Source organism: Giraffa tippelskirchi, chromosome 4 (genome assembly GCF_054371585.1).
Source record: "Giraffa tippelskirchi isolate mGirTip1 chromosome 4, T2T-mGirTip1v1.2.pri, whole genome shotgun sequence".
Lineage (NCBI taxonomy): Eukaryota > Metazoa > Chordata > Mammalia > Artiodactyla > Giraffidae > Giraffa > Giraffa tippelskirchi.
Window position 1 is genome coordinate 127,025,915 of NC_137278.1, and position 15,138 is coordinate 127,041,052.

Sequence of the window (15,138 nt, forward strand, 5' to 3'; positions counted from 1 at the left end):
TTTTTATATTCTTTCAATATATACCCAGGAGTGGAATTGCTGGATCATTGAATAGTTCAGTTTTAGGTTTTCTGAGCACTTGATACTGTTTTCTGCATTGGCTGAACCAGTTTACATCCCTACCACAGTGAACTAGGGTTGCCTCTTCTCCACATCAACATTTATTATTTGCCATCTTTTGACAATAGCTATTATGACAGAAGTGAAATTATATTTCATTGTGGTTTTGATTTGCATTTTTCTGACTGTTTACAAAGTTGAGGATCTTTTCATTAGGCTGTTGGCGATCTGTATGTCTTCACTGGAAAAATGTCTAATTAGGTCTTCCACCCATTTTTTAATTTGGGTTTTTTTTTTTGAGATTGACTTGTATTTGCTGTTTATATATTTTGGATACTAACACTGTATTGGTCATTTCATTTATAAATATTTTCTTTCATTCATTAGCTTGTCTTTTCACTCTGCAATGGTTTCATTTGCTATGCAAAAGCTTTTAGGTCCAACTTTAATTGGACCTAAATTAGATCCAACTTATTTATTTTGTTTTTGTTTCCTTTGGGAAACAGATCCAGAAAAGCGTTGTTACAATTTATGTCAGAATTTTGTTTTGCCAGTGTTTTATTATAGAAGTTTTATGGTTCCCAATCTTACATTTATGTCTTTAATCCATTTTCAGTTTGTATCTATATAGGGTGTGATAAAATATTCAAGTTTCATTCTTTTCCATGCAGCTGTCCAGTTTTCCTAGCACTTATTGAAAAGACTGTCTTTTCTCCATTGTCTAGTCTTGTCTCCTTTGTTGAATGTTAACTGACCATAAGTATGTGAGTTGATTTTGGGGCAATCTGCTCTGTTCCATTGGTTTATGTATCAGTTTTGGTGTCAGTACTGTACTGATTTGATAACTATAGGTGTGAAGTACCATCTGAAGTTGGACAGCATGGTTATTTTAACAGTATTAATTCTTTCAACCCATTAGTATGATATATATTTCAATCTGTTTTTGTCATCTTCAGTTCTTTTCAGGTCATTTACTTCTGTAGGTAGGTTTATTCATAGGTATTTTATTCCTTTTAATGTGATTGTAAATGGGATGGTTTCCCTACTTTCTCTTATGATAGTTGATGGTTAGTGCATAGATACACAAGAAATTTCTGATATTAATTTTTATTCTGTACCTTTATAGAATTCTTTGAAGATCTCTAGTAGTTTGTTGTTTTGTTTTTGTTTGTTGTTTTTGTTTTTTTGCTGGTATCTTTAGGATTTTCTATGTATAGTATCGTGTAATCTGCAAGGAGAATCCCTTGGAGTGCAAGGAGATCCAACCAGTCCATCCTAAAGGAGATCAGTCTTGGGTGTTCATTAAAGGACTGATGTTGAAGCTGAAATTCCAGTACTTTGGCCACCTCATGCGAAGAGTTGACTCATTGGAAAAGACCCTGGTGCTGGAAGGATTGGGGGCAGGAGGAGAAGGGGACAACAGAGGATGAGATGGCTGGATGGCATCACCGACTCGATGGACATGTTCAGTTCGGTTCAGTTCAGTCGCTCAGTCGTGTCCGACTCTTTGCGACCCCATGAATTGCAGCACGCCAGGCCTCCCTGTCCATCACCAACTCCCAGAGTCTACCCAAACTCATGTCCATCGAGTCAGTGATGGCATCCAGCCATCTCATCCTCTGTCGTCCCCTTCTCCTCCTGCCCCCAATCCTTCCCAGCATTAGGGTCTTTTCCAATGGATCAACTCTTTGCATGAGTTGGCCAAAGTATTGGAGTTTCAGCAAGTTTGGGTAAACTCCGGGAGTTGGTGATGGCCAGGGAGGCCTGGCATGCTGTGATTCATGGGGTTGCAAGGAGTCGGACACGACTGAGTGACTGAACTGAACTGAACTTACTTCTTCCTTCCCAATTTGGATATCTTTCATTTCCTTTTGTTGCCTGATTGATGTGTCCAGAACTTCCAATACTATGTTGACTAATAGTGATGAGTGTGGGCAATCTTGTCTTGTTCCTTATCTTAGAAGAACTGTTTTCACCTTTTCATCACCGAGTATGGTATTAGACGTAGGCTGGCTTATCATATATGGCCTATTTATTTTGAGAGCTGTTCCCTCTCTACCTACTTACATGAGAGTTTTTACCATATATGTATGTTTAATATTGTTCAAACTTTTTCTGCAACTTTTGACATGATCATATGGCTTTTCTTTTTTTTCTTCTCTAGTCCAGCTTTACTTAAAGTATAGTAAATTTACAATGTTGTATTAGTTTCAAATGTTCAGCAAAGTGATATTCTTTTTCAGATTCTTTCCCATTATAGGTTATTATAAGATACTGAGTATAGTTCCCTGTGCTATATATAGGTCTTTAGTGTTTACCTATTTCATATATTTTATTGTGTTTATGTTAATCTCCATCTCCTCATTTATCTCCCTTTGCCTTCACTATCCCTTTTGGTAACCATAAGTTTTTCTATGTCTTGAGTCTATTTCTGTTTTGAAAATAAATTTATTTGTATCATATCCACACATAAATAATAACATATGATGTTTGTCTTTCTCTGACTTACTTCACTTAATATGGTAATCTCTAAGTCTATCCATGTTGCTGCAACTAGCATTATTTCAGTGTTTTTATGACTGAGTGATCTTCATATATATATATATATATGTACATATACGTACACCTCTTCTCCTCTATCCATTCATTTGTCAGTGAACACTTCAGTTGCTTTCATGATGTGGCTACTGTAAGTAGTGCTGCTATGAACATTGGGGTGCATGTATCTTTTCAAATTAGAGTTGTCTCAGATATATACCCAGGAGTGGGATTGCTGGATCATATGGTAACTCTATGTTCAGCTTTCTAAAGAAGTTCCATATGGTTTTTCATGTGGCTGCACCAATTTACATTCCAACCATCAGTGTAAGAGGGTTCTTTTTTCTCCATACCCTTTCCAGAATTTATTACTTGCAGACTTTCTAATGATGACCATTTTGACTGGTGTGAGGTGATACCTCATTGTAGTTTTGATTTGCATTTCTCTATTAATTAGTGATATTGAGCATCACTTCGTGTGCCTATTGGCCATCTGTATATCTTCTTTGGAGAAATGTCTATTTAGTCACTGCCCCTTTTTTGATTGGGTTGGTGCTTTTTTTATATTAAGCTATGTGAACTATTTGTATATTTTGGAAATTAATCCCTTATTGGTAGCATTGTTTGCAAATATTTGATCATGATGTATGATCCTTTTATTGTACTTTTGCCTTTTTACCTACCTACTAGCTTTATAAGTGGTTAATTTACTACATGTATATTTACCTTTACTAATGAACTTTTCCTTTCAAAATTTTCTTGTTTCTAATTGTGGCCTTTTCTTTTTTGCTTAGAGAAACCCCTTTAATGCTTCTTTTACAAATGATTTGGGGGTTTTAAACTCTTTAGGCTTTTGCCTATATGTAAAGCTTTTGGCCCACATCAAATTTAATGAGAACTTTGCCAGGTATAGTATTCTTGGTTTTAGATTCTTCCCTTTTGTCACTTTAAACTAATAATAAACAAAGATTTCTTCATTCTAATAGATGCTATCTACAAAATACTGCAACTAATAATATATATAGTGGAGAAAAACTGATATTTTCCCCTAAAATCAGAAATTAGATTTAGTAAGGATGTCTGTTCTTATTATTTCTTTTGAATATCTTTCTGGAGGTCCTAGGCAATGCAAGAAGCAGGGGGGAAATGAAATATAAAAAGCTCAGAAATAAGTAAACTATCTTTACATGCAGATAACATGGTTGTGCACATGTATAAGCACACACACACATGCACACACACAAATATGTGCTAGAAATGATAAGCAAATGAAGTAAGATCATATGACAGAATATCAATATATAAAATCAAAAGGTATTTCCACATATTACTATGATCAATTGGATATTGAAAATTTCAAAACTTTTTTTAAAACAGCATCAATAATACATAATTATTGATGGATAAATTTATCACAAAATAAGTGAGACTTCTACAGTGAATATTAGAAATATTCAATGACAGAAATCAAATAACCTGAAATACACATAGATATATTATGTTCATGTTATTGAAGAAATAATAGTTTTAAATACTCATTTATCTATATTTTCAATTTGATCCCAGTCAGCATTTCAGAAGACATTTTTTTATTTTTTTATTAAAATTTGCAAATAGATTCCACAGTATAAATGACATATTAAAATATTTCAGGGAACAAAAATTTTTTAAAAAAGAACAAAGTTACAGGAATAGCATACCTGATTTCCCAACTTACACTGCTATATTAATCAAGTCATTGAGATAGTGACACTAAGATAGAACAGTAGGACAGTAGAACAGAATGCTGCTGCTGCTGCTAAGTCACTTCAGTCGTGTCCAACTCTGTGCGACCCCATAGACGGCAGCCCACCAGGCTCCTCTCTCCATGGGATTCTCCAGGCAAGAGTACTGGAGTGGGTTGCCGTTGCCTTCTCCATAGAACAGAATAGTAAATTCTAAAATAGATCCACACATTTTCAGTTAACTGTTTTTTTTCACAAAAATGCTAAAAGGGCTATTCAGTAGAAGGAAGGAAAGTCTTTCAAAAATTATGCTGGAAGAACACAGAACTACCTAATATGATAACAAAAACATGATTCATGTATCATACAGTACACAAAAATTAAACACTTAACCATAAACACTAAAATTATAGAACACCTAGAATTAAACCAAAAAGTGTCTATTTAAACTTACGGAATACAAACATTTCTTAGGGGGAAAAAAAAGTTGAAAACCTAGATTTCACCAATAAACATCATTGCCCTAATCACTTCTGTACATTAAATAGTAGTTCATAGTAACAGTATAGTTCACAACTGGAGAAGAAATATAATCAAGTGGACCAAACAAATGATGAACTGGCTCTTCCACAATTGGCATCTCCAGGGTGCTCCTTTACAGGATAAGCAAATTCTAGATTTACGTGAGTGCCCAGTACCTATACCCAGTGTTAGAACCACAGGGCTATCAATAGAGGTGCAGTATGATCCACTTGCTAGTGTAAGGTCTTCTCACCCACAGCCATTATTAATCCAATACTTTCCTGTTAATATTGGATGCATTTTCTTTATTACATCATTTCTTTTTGTTGTTGTCTATCATATCTAAATGCTTCCCAAAGGGCATTTAAAAGGAGCCTAAAAATCTTTGTTCACTGATAAGGAACATTCAACTCTACACAATGGAAACATTTACCCTTGCTTTCTTTCATCAGTGTTTTACTATCTGCAAGGATCTGTTTGAAACCAAATTCCGAACAGCAACATTGTCCTCAATTCAAGAACTTCCGTTGGTAATCCAGTCGTTTTATGCCCTAGACCACTTGGAATGAGGTCAGAGAATTTCTTTGAGATTCCTATTTTTCAAGCAACAAGTAACAATACAACTTGTCTGGATGTGGGGGTTGGTCCCTGAAATTTCATTCTTAGCACACATTTAAAAATAAATTTCCACTCTCTGATGAAGCTTTTCTATGTCAGACTCACATATTTGGCTGTTTGTCACCCATCCTTTTGGGCTTCTCTGGTAGCTCAGATGGTAAAGAATCTGCCTGTATTGCAGGAGACCCAGGTTCAATCCTTGGATCAGGAAGCTCCTGGAGAAGGAAATGGCTACCCACTTCAGTATTCTTGCTTGGATAATTCCTTGGACAGAGGAGCCTAGCAGGCTACCATCCATGGGTCTCAAAGAGTCAGACATGAACCGAGCAACTAAGCACAGCACTCCCATCATTTAGAATATGACAGGAAACCATAGGTATTAAGGGCCTCAGAATGGTCTGATGCTCTTCGATGGTGAAGTTACTTTTATCAAATACCACTGAGAAGCTAGCAAGTATTTGTCAAACGGTCTGTGAGAACAATCTGCCTTGTGTAGTTTTTGTTGCCTAAATTTAACCTCTGTTCACCAGTGCCAAATAGAAATGTGGAGACAGAGTTTGGGGTGAAGTAGAAAAGAATAGCTTTATTGCATTGGCAGGCAAAGGGGATGACAGGGGGCTCATGTCCTTAAGACTGTGTGACTCACCATGGAATGGATAGTGAGGGGTCTTACAGTGTGCAAGAAGCAGGGCAAGATCAGCTCCAGGACATTCTCACTATTCGGAGATGAGGTAGTGGGACCCAGCATCATCAACATTCTGGTTCCAAACAGTCTATGGTCTATGTTCCGGCAGATCCCTTTCATGTGAAAGGGATCTGCTTCCTTGGATCTGCTTCCTGTAAAAAACAGCTTATGAATATGTGTCAGGCATTTATTTATATTTTGCAGGTGATGGACAGGGAGGCCTGGCGTGCTGCGATTCATGGGGTCGCATGGACACGACTGAGCGACTGAACTGAACTGATGAGTTTAGTGATTCTGCTTTGTGGCAGATCTATATTCTAAATTGTTACCAATTCCCCAGCCCAGCAGCTCTTCTTTGTTTCTTCATCTTCACATTTCCCAACCATTAGCTCTTTTTTGTGCCACTGTATTTTTTAAATGAAGGATAATTGCTTTACAGAATTTTATTGTTTTCTGTCAGACATCAACAAGAATCAGCCATAGATACACCCATGCCCCCTCCCTCCCGAACCTCTCTCCCATCTCCCTCCCCATCCCACCTTTCTAGATTGTCACAGAGCCACTGTTTGGGTTTCCTGAGTCATACTTTATTTTTTTGGGCTCCAGAATCACTGCTGATGGTGATTGCAGCCATGAAATTAAAAGACGCTTACTCCTTGGAAGGAAGGTTATGGCCAACCTAGATAGCATATTTAAAAGCAGAGACATTACTTTGCCAACAAAAGTCCGTCTAGTCAAGGCTATGGTTTTTCCAGTGGTCATGTATGGTTGTGAGAGTTGGACGGTGAAGAAAGCTGAGCGCCGAAGAATTGATGCTTTTGAACTGTGGTGTTGGAGAAGACTCTTGAGAGTCCCTTGGACTGCAAGGAGATCCAATCAATCCATCGTAAAAGAGATCAATCCTGGGTGTTCATTGGAAGGACTGATGTTGAAGCTGAAACTCCAATACTTTGGCTACCTCATGCGAAGGGTTGACTCATTGGAAAAGACCCTAATGCTGGGTAGGATTGGAGGCGGAAAGAGAAGGGGACGACAGAGGATGAGATGGTTGGATGGCATCACTGACTCGATGGACATGGGTTTGGGTAGACTCCGGGAGTTGGTGATTGACAGAGAGGCCTGGCGTGCTGCAATTCATGGGGTCGCAAAGAGTCGGACATGACTGAGCGACTGAACTGAACTGAAACTGAGTCATACAGCAAATTCCCATTGGCTCTCTATTTTACATATGGTATTGTAAGTTTCCATGTTACTCTCTCCAGACATCTCACCTTCTCCCTCCTCCCCTCCTACTGTGTCCATAGGTCTGTTCTCTATGTCTGTTTCTCCATTGCTGCCCTGCAAATAAATTCATCAGTACCATCTTTCTAGATTCCATATATACGTGTCAGTATATGATACTTACATTTTTCTAACCATTAACTCTTGAGTCAGCATTTTACTTCAAAAGACAAGGCACAGGGACTTCTACACATTTTCAGATTCCAATGCATAACCCAAGAGAACTTTGCAAAGAAACCCTATTTGATTTCTGCCAAAGACTCTAGTCTGCATGCATATGATGGCAGAAACTTCTACTTGAGAAACCTGTATGCAGGTCAGGAAGCAACAGTAAGAACTGGACATGGAACAACAGACTGGTTCCAAATAGGAAAAGGAGTACGTCAAAGCTGTATATTGTCACCCTGCTTATTTAACTTATATACAGAGTACATCATGAGAAATGCTGGGCTGGATGAAGCACAAGCTGGAATCAAGGTTGCCAGGAGAAATATCAATAACCTCAGATATACAGATAACAGCACCCTTATGGCAGAAAGTGAAGAAGAACTAAAGAGTCTCTTGATGAAAGTGAAAGAGGAGAGTGAAGAACTTGGCTTAAAGCTCAACATTCAGAAAACTAAGATCATGGCATCCAGTCCCATCACTTCATGGCAAATAGATGGGGAAACAGTGGCAGACTTTATTTTGGGGGGCTCCAAAATCACTGCATATGGTGACTGCAGCCATGAAATTAAAAGACGCTTACTCCTTGGAAGGAAAGTTATGACCAACCTAGGCAGCATATTAAAAAGCAGAGACATTGCCAACAAAGGTCTGTCTAGTCAAGGCTATGGTTTTTCCAGTGGTCATGTATGGATGTGAGAGTTGGACTATAAAGAAAGCTGAGTGCCGAAGAATTGATGCTTTTGAACTGTAGTGTTGGAGAAGACTCTTGAGAGTCCCTTGGACTGCAAGGAGATCCAGCCAGTCCATCCTAAAGGAGATCAGTCCTGAGTGTTCATTGGAAGGATTGATGCTGAAGCTGAAATTCCAATACTTTGGCCACCTGATGCGAAGAGCTGACTCATTTGAAAAGCCCCTGATGCTGGGAAAGATTGAGGGCAGGAGGAGAAGGGGACAACAGAGGATGAGATGGTTGGATGGCATCACTGACTCAATGGACATGGGTTTGGGTGGACTCCAGGAGTTGGTGATGGACAGGGAGGCCTGGTGTGCTGCGGTTCATGGGGTCGCAAGGAGTCGGACACGACTCAGCGACTGAACTGAACTGAAAGATTCTAGTCTGCATGCATATGATGGCAGAAACTTCTACTATATGAAAAGATTAGATCTTATGGGCTCATGGAGACTGCCTAGGACCTGCTCTCACTAAATCTATTAAGGGTTTCTACTTAGGGTCCTTCAAAAATTCAGATTTCTACCTGGTGCCTTTGTGAGAAGAGGCTAACAGGATTCCTAGGTTAGAAGTATGATTTTGCCAAACCCAGAAGAGTTCTGTGGTTTCTGCCCTTCTTATTTATTAGCATGGTCGAAAAACATGACTATATTTTGCATAATTTGAGCAATGTCTCTGGTTGCTCCAACACATAATTCCCAGGAATTTCATAGATGGAACTAGGCATTGAATATTACCTGATAAGCACAACCCTCTAGTTATCATAAGAATAAGAAAGGTCTTAATTCTTTAGAGTGTATTCCTCTGAGAAAGCTAACCATTAACTAAATTAACTAAACCATTAACTAAAGCCAACCATCATGATATATACTAATTTGACTTTAAAGATTATTACTCCAAATCTTATCTAACTAGATTATGGAAATATACTATTAGACTAAACTATTCCTGTGCCAATACAGGCAAAGTACACAGATTTCAATCTGAAAATGCAAATTGTACCTTGGTGGGCTGAGAAACTGTTATGAAAGGGAAGGTGTTATTGAACTACATAAGGGTTCACCAACCCCTTGTGGACTGTTACTTTTCCTAAATAGTCTTTTTCATATTTTTACCAACCCCTGCCCTTGGATCCATAGAAATTAATAAGAGGCCAGAGCAGAGTTGCAGGCAAGAGTTTCCTGGGGCTCATGCTGCAGCAGGCAGGATCAAAAATAAACAGTAGGTACCCTTGTTTACTCCCCAAGAGAACTTGCTTGGTTCCTCAAAGGGGTAACAACAGAGGAAGGTCTGAGGGTTGGGCAGGAGGCATAGCTTAGGTGGTCTGCCTACCCCTTTGGTGGTGCTGTGAGCAGTGATTCTCAGCAGGGATGAGTAGAAGAGAATTATTTTTAAAAAAGAAAGGAGATTTAGTAAACATCACATTTAAGTCTCAATCATTTCCTTAATCAGAGCATTAATGTTGCACTTCCTGAATTTTGCACTGCTTAATTTACTGATACCATTTCTGTCCTTTATCGAGCCCATCTTTGCATGAAATGTTCCTTTGGTATCTCTAATTTTCTTGAAGAGATCTCTAGTCTTTCCCAATCTGTTGTTTTCCTCTATTTCTTTGCACTGATTGTTGAGGAAGGCTTTCTTATCTCTCCTTGCTATTCTTTGGAACTCTGCATTCAGATGGGAATATCTTTCCTTTTCTCCTTTGCTTTTCGCTTCTCTTCTCTTCCAAGCTATCTGTAAGGCCTCCTCAGACAGCCATTTTGCTTTTTTGCATTTCTTTTCCATGGGGATTTTCTTGGTCCCTGTCTCCTGTACAATGTCACGAACCTCTGTCCATAGTTCATCAGGCACTCTATCTATCAGGTCTAGACCCTTAAATCTATTTGTCACTTCCACGGTATACTCATAAGGGATTTGATCTAGGTCATACCTGAATGGTCTAGTGGTTTTCCCTACTTTCTTCACTTTAAGTCTGAATTTGGCAATAAGCAGTTCATGATCCGAGCCACAGTCTGCTCCCGGTCTTGTTTTTGCTAACTGTAGAGAGCTTCTCCATCTTTGGCTGCAAAGAATATAATCAATCTGATTTTGGTATTGACCATCTGGTGATGTCCACGTGTAGAGTCTTCTCTTGTGTTGTTGGAATAGGGTGTTTGGTATTACCAGTGCGTTCTCATGGCAAAACTCTATTAGCCTTTGCCCTGCTTCATTCTGTACTCCAAGGCCAAACTTGCCTGTTATGCCAGGTGTTTCTTGACTTCCTACTTTTGAATTCCAGTACCCTATAATGAAAAGGACATCTTTTTGGGGTGTTAGTTCTAAAAGGTCTTGTAGGTCTTCATAGAATCGTTCAACTTCAGCTTCTTCGGCATTACTGGTTGGGGCATAGACTTGGATTACCATGATATTGAATGGTTTGCCTTGGAAACGAACAGAGGTCATTCTATCATTTTTGAGATTGCATCCAAGTACTGCATTTCGGACACTTTTGTTGACCATGATGGCTACTCCATTTCTTCTAAGGGATTCTTGCCCACAGTAGTAGATATAATGGTCATCTGAATTAAATTCACCCATTCCAGTCCATCTTAGTTCGCTGATTCCTAGAATGTCGACGTTCACTCTTGCCATCTCCTGTTTGACCACTTCCAATTTGCCTTGATTCATGGACCTAACATTCCAGGTTCCTATGCAATATTGCTCTTTATAGCATCGGACTTTGCGTCTGTCACCAGTCACATCCACAGTTGGGTATCGTTTTTGCTTTGGCTCCATCCCATCATTCTTTCTGGAGTTATTTCTCCACTGATCTCCATTAGTATATTGGGCACCTAATGACCTGGGGAGTTCATCTTTCAGTGTCCTATATTTTTGCCTTTTCATACTGTTCATGGGGTTCTCAAGGCAAGAATACTGAAGTGGTTTGCCATGCCCTTCTCCAGTGGACCACAATCTGTCAGACCTCTCCACCATGACCCATCCGTCTTGGGTGGCCCCACACGGCATGGCTTAGTTTCATTGAGATAGACAAGGCTGTGGTCCGTGTGATCAGATTAGCTAGTTTTCCCTGTCGGCCGCCACCCCCGGCACCCGGCCCCGGCCCGGCCTAGGCCCTGTAGACCGCCGCTCCCGGCCCCCGGCCCGGCCTAGCCCCTATCAGCCGCCGCCCCCGGCCCCCGGCCCGGCCTAGGCTCTGCCGGTCGCCGCCCCCGGCCCCCCGGCCCGGCCTAGGCCCTGTCGGTCGCCGCCCCCAGCCCCCGGCCCCCGGCCCGGCCTAGCCCCTGTCGGCCGCCACCCTCAGCCCTGGGCCCAGCCTAGCCCCTGTCGGCCGCCGCCCCCGGCTCCCGAGGTGGCAAGAATACACAGAAGAACTGTACAAAAAAGATCTTCACGACCCAGATAATCACGATGGTGTGATCACTCACCTAGAGCCAGACATCCTGGAATGTGAAGTCAAGTGGGCCTCAGAAAGCATCACTACGAACAAAGCTAGTGGAGGTGATGGAATTCCAGTTGAGCTATTTCAAATCCTCAAAGGTGATGCTGTGAAAGTGCTGCACTCGATATGCCAGCAAATCTGGAAAACTCAGCAGTGGCCACAGGACTGGAAGAGGTCAGTCTTCGTTCCAATCCCAAAGAAAGGCAATGCCAAAGAATGCTCAAACTACCGCACAATTGCACTCATCTCACATGCTAGTAAAGTAATGCTCAAAATTCTCCAAGCCAGGCTTCAGCAATACGAGAACCGTGAACTTCCAGATGATCAAGCTAGTTTTAGAAAAGGCAGAGGAACCAGAGATCAACTTGCCAATATCCGCTGGATCATCGAAAAAGCAAGAGACTTCCAGAAAAACATCTATTTCTGCTTTATTGACTATGCCAAAGCCTTTGACTGTGTGGATCACAATAAACTGTGGAAAATTCTGAAAGAGATGGGAATACCAGACCATCTGACCTGTCTCTTGAGAAACCTGTATACAGGTCAGGAAGCAACAGTTAGAACTGGACATGGAACAACAGACTGGTTCCAAATAGGAAAAGGAGTACGTCAAGGCTGTATATTGTCACCCTGCTTATTTAACTTCTATGCAGAGTACATCATGAGAAACGCTGGGCTGGAAGAAACACAAGCTGGAATCAAGATTGCCGGAAGAAATATCAATAACCTCAGATATGCGGATGACACCACCCTTATGGCAGAAAGTGAAGAACTAAAGAGCCTCTTGATGAAGGTGAAAGAGGAGAGTGAAAAAGTTGGCTTAAAGCTCAACATTCAGAAAACTAAGATCATGGCATCTGGTCTCATCACTTCATGGGAAATAGATGGGGAAACAGTGGAAACAGTGTCAGACTTTATTTTGGGGGGCTCCAAAATCACTGCTGATGGTGATTGCAGCCATGAAATTAAAAGACGCTTACTCCTTGGAAGGAAGGTTATGGCCAACCTAGATAGCATATTTAAAAGCAGAGACATTACTTTGCCAACAAAAGTACATCTAGTCAAGGCTATGGTTTTTCCAGTGGTCATGTATGGATGTGAGAGTTGGACGGTGAAGAAAGCTGAGCACCGAAGAATTGATGCTTTTGAACTGTGGTGTTGGAGAAGACTCTTGAGAGTCCCTTGGACTGCAAGGAGATCCAATCAATCCATCCTAAAAGAGATCAATCCTGGGTGTTCATTGGAAGGTCTGATGTTGAAGCTGAAACTCCAATACTTTGGGCACCTCATGCGAAGGGTTGACTCATTGGAAAAGACCCTAATGCTGGGTAGGATTGGGGGCAGGAGGAGAAGGGGACAACAGAGGATGAGATGGTTGGATGGCATCACCAACTCGATGGACATGGGTTTGGGTAAACTCCGGGAGTTGGTGATTGACAGAGAGGCCTGGCGTGCTGCAATTCATGGGGTCGCAAAGAGTCGGACACGACTGAGCGACTGAACTGAACTAATTTACTGATAGTGAGAGTACAGGCAATTTTAAAGGTTCTCATTGAACAAAATTCCCCAAACTGGGCATAATTAAATCCAACAAATTTACAAAGTGAAAAGGACAAAGGTACCACACATTGTTCTTATATAATGTCCATCCCAGTTATGCATTCAGATATCTAGGCCCTGTAGCCAAAAACTACCAGAAATACAGCTATAGTGGAAAAGTATGAGTTAAGTACTCATTGCAATGAGGAGAACATAAAACCATAGGGGATCACAGAGAGGTGCCTTAGTTGAAGGGTGTTAGAAAGGATTTATTTCAAGATTGGGGCCTGTGTGAGGTGATTTGGGGGAGCGTCTAGGGAACCAGGCCTCTTGGCTTGGTGACTCTAAGGGAATAATGCTGTGACTGAGTGTCTTAATAAACCTTATCTAGGGGAGAAGAGATTAGAGTGAGGCCTAATCTCTAATAGCTAATAAAACTGCAGTCACTCATTACATAGTAGAAGGTGATAGTTACTATTTTATGGTTTGCACACTGACCTTGTTTTTGTCTGTACTGAAATTTAGAAGTTGGTCAAAATTATGAAGGTCACTGTGTGCCCTTTTCTGCTATTGATATTTTGTGAGATCGTTTGTGTCCAAATATAGAGCACCATTTCCAAGCTGTGAGACCAGGTCAACCATTAAAAATTCCAAAGTCATGTGCGTTGGGCCAGTTTCTAGACCTCAGGAACCACTTCCCTCTTCCTCACCTGCAAAGTCACTACAGATACAAGAGTAATTATGGGTCAGTTAATAGTAGAGTTTGATGGAATCAAAATGAACACTTGTACCTAGGAAATATTCGTGACAAAGCCCAAGTCACTAGTGATATATTCAAGGACTGTATCTTGTTTCAACAAATTAGATAAACATTTATTAACAGTAACATAAGAAAGAACTATGTAAGAATCAAAGTATCTGTCATTTGGATTGACTAAACTATGGGACAACCACCACCCAACACCTAGAAATATAATACTTTTGATGTTGCTCATTGTTATTTTTATTTGACTAAGGATAAACTGATTAGCAATAGGAGAGATATGATGGGGCTGGAAAGCAGTTGCATCAAAACGAATCAAGGGACATTCTGGCCCAACCCAGTAGATCAAACGCAGAAAGCTGAGGTTGATTCCATCTCACTAATAACTCTCAGCAGACAATTATCTGAAGCCATGGGTACCAATCAGAAACAGAAAAATATTATCAAGAGAATTCCAAAAAAGAGAGTGTGGCTTCCTTCCCTGGAATATGCAGGGAGACTAACAAATGTCAAATGACACTGAATTCAGTGGAGTCAAAAAGACATGAGATTTATATCCTCAGAAGATAAACACCTAAACCTTCCAGAGACAATTGGACATGCACTCTTGAATGGAAGCCTAGTTTGGCTGGACCTTTAGAGAAAACAGAAAGACCAATATTTAGTTAGTTTTCTGTGTTCTGTGACCAAAGCAAGCCAGCCTTCTTCTGATCAAAGAAATTATTCATTTTCTCATCTCTAGTTTTCTGAGTACAGAACTTTGTGTGCCAAGTGTTGGCTCAGGCACTAAAAAGAGTATAAAGCAATATTTCAAAGGTTTCTCAGGACTTTCATTGTTTATGTACAAACCCATCCCTTTTCTTACTATACAGTGTTCGGGGGAAAGTTTCTATTACAATTTTTTATTTCATCATCTTTAAAATATTTATTTCACAGACTTACTGTGAGATTTAACTTACATAATGACTGTGAATTTGATACCATATTTCCTGTCAGGTATGTGAAATCAACCATATTTGCCATTGATCTTACCAGTATGTTAAAGGACAGGCAGAAATGAACAGGAGTAGA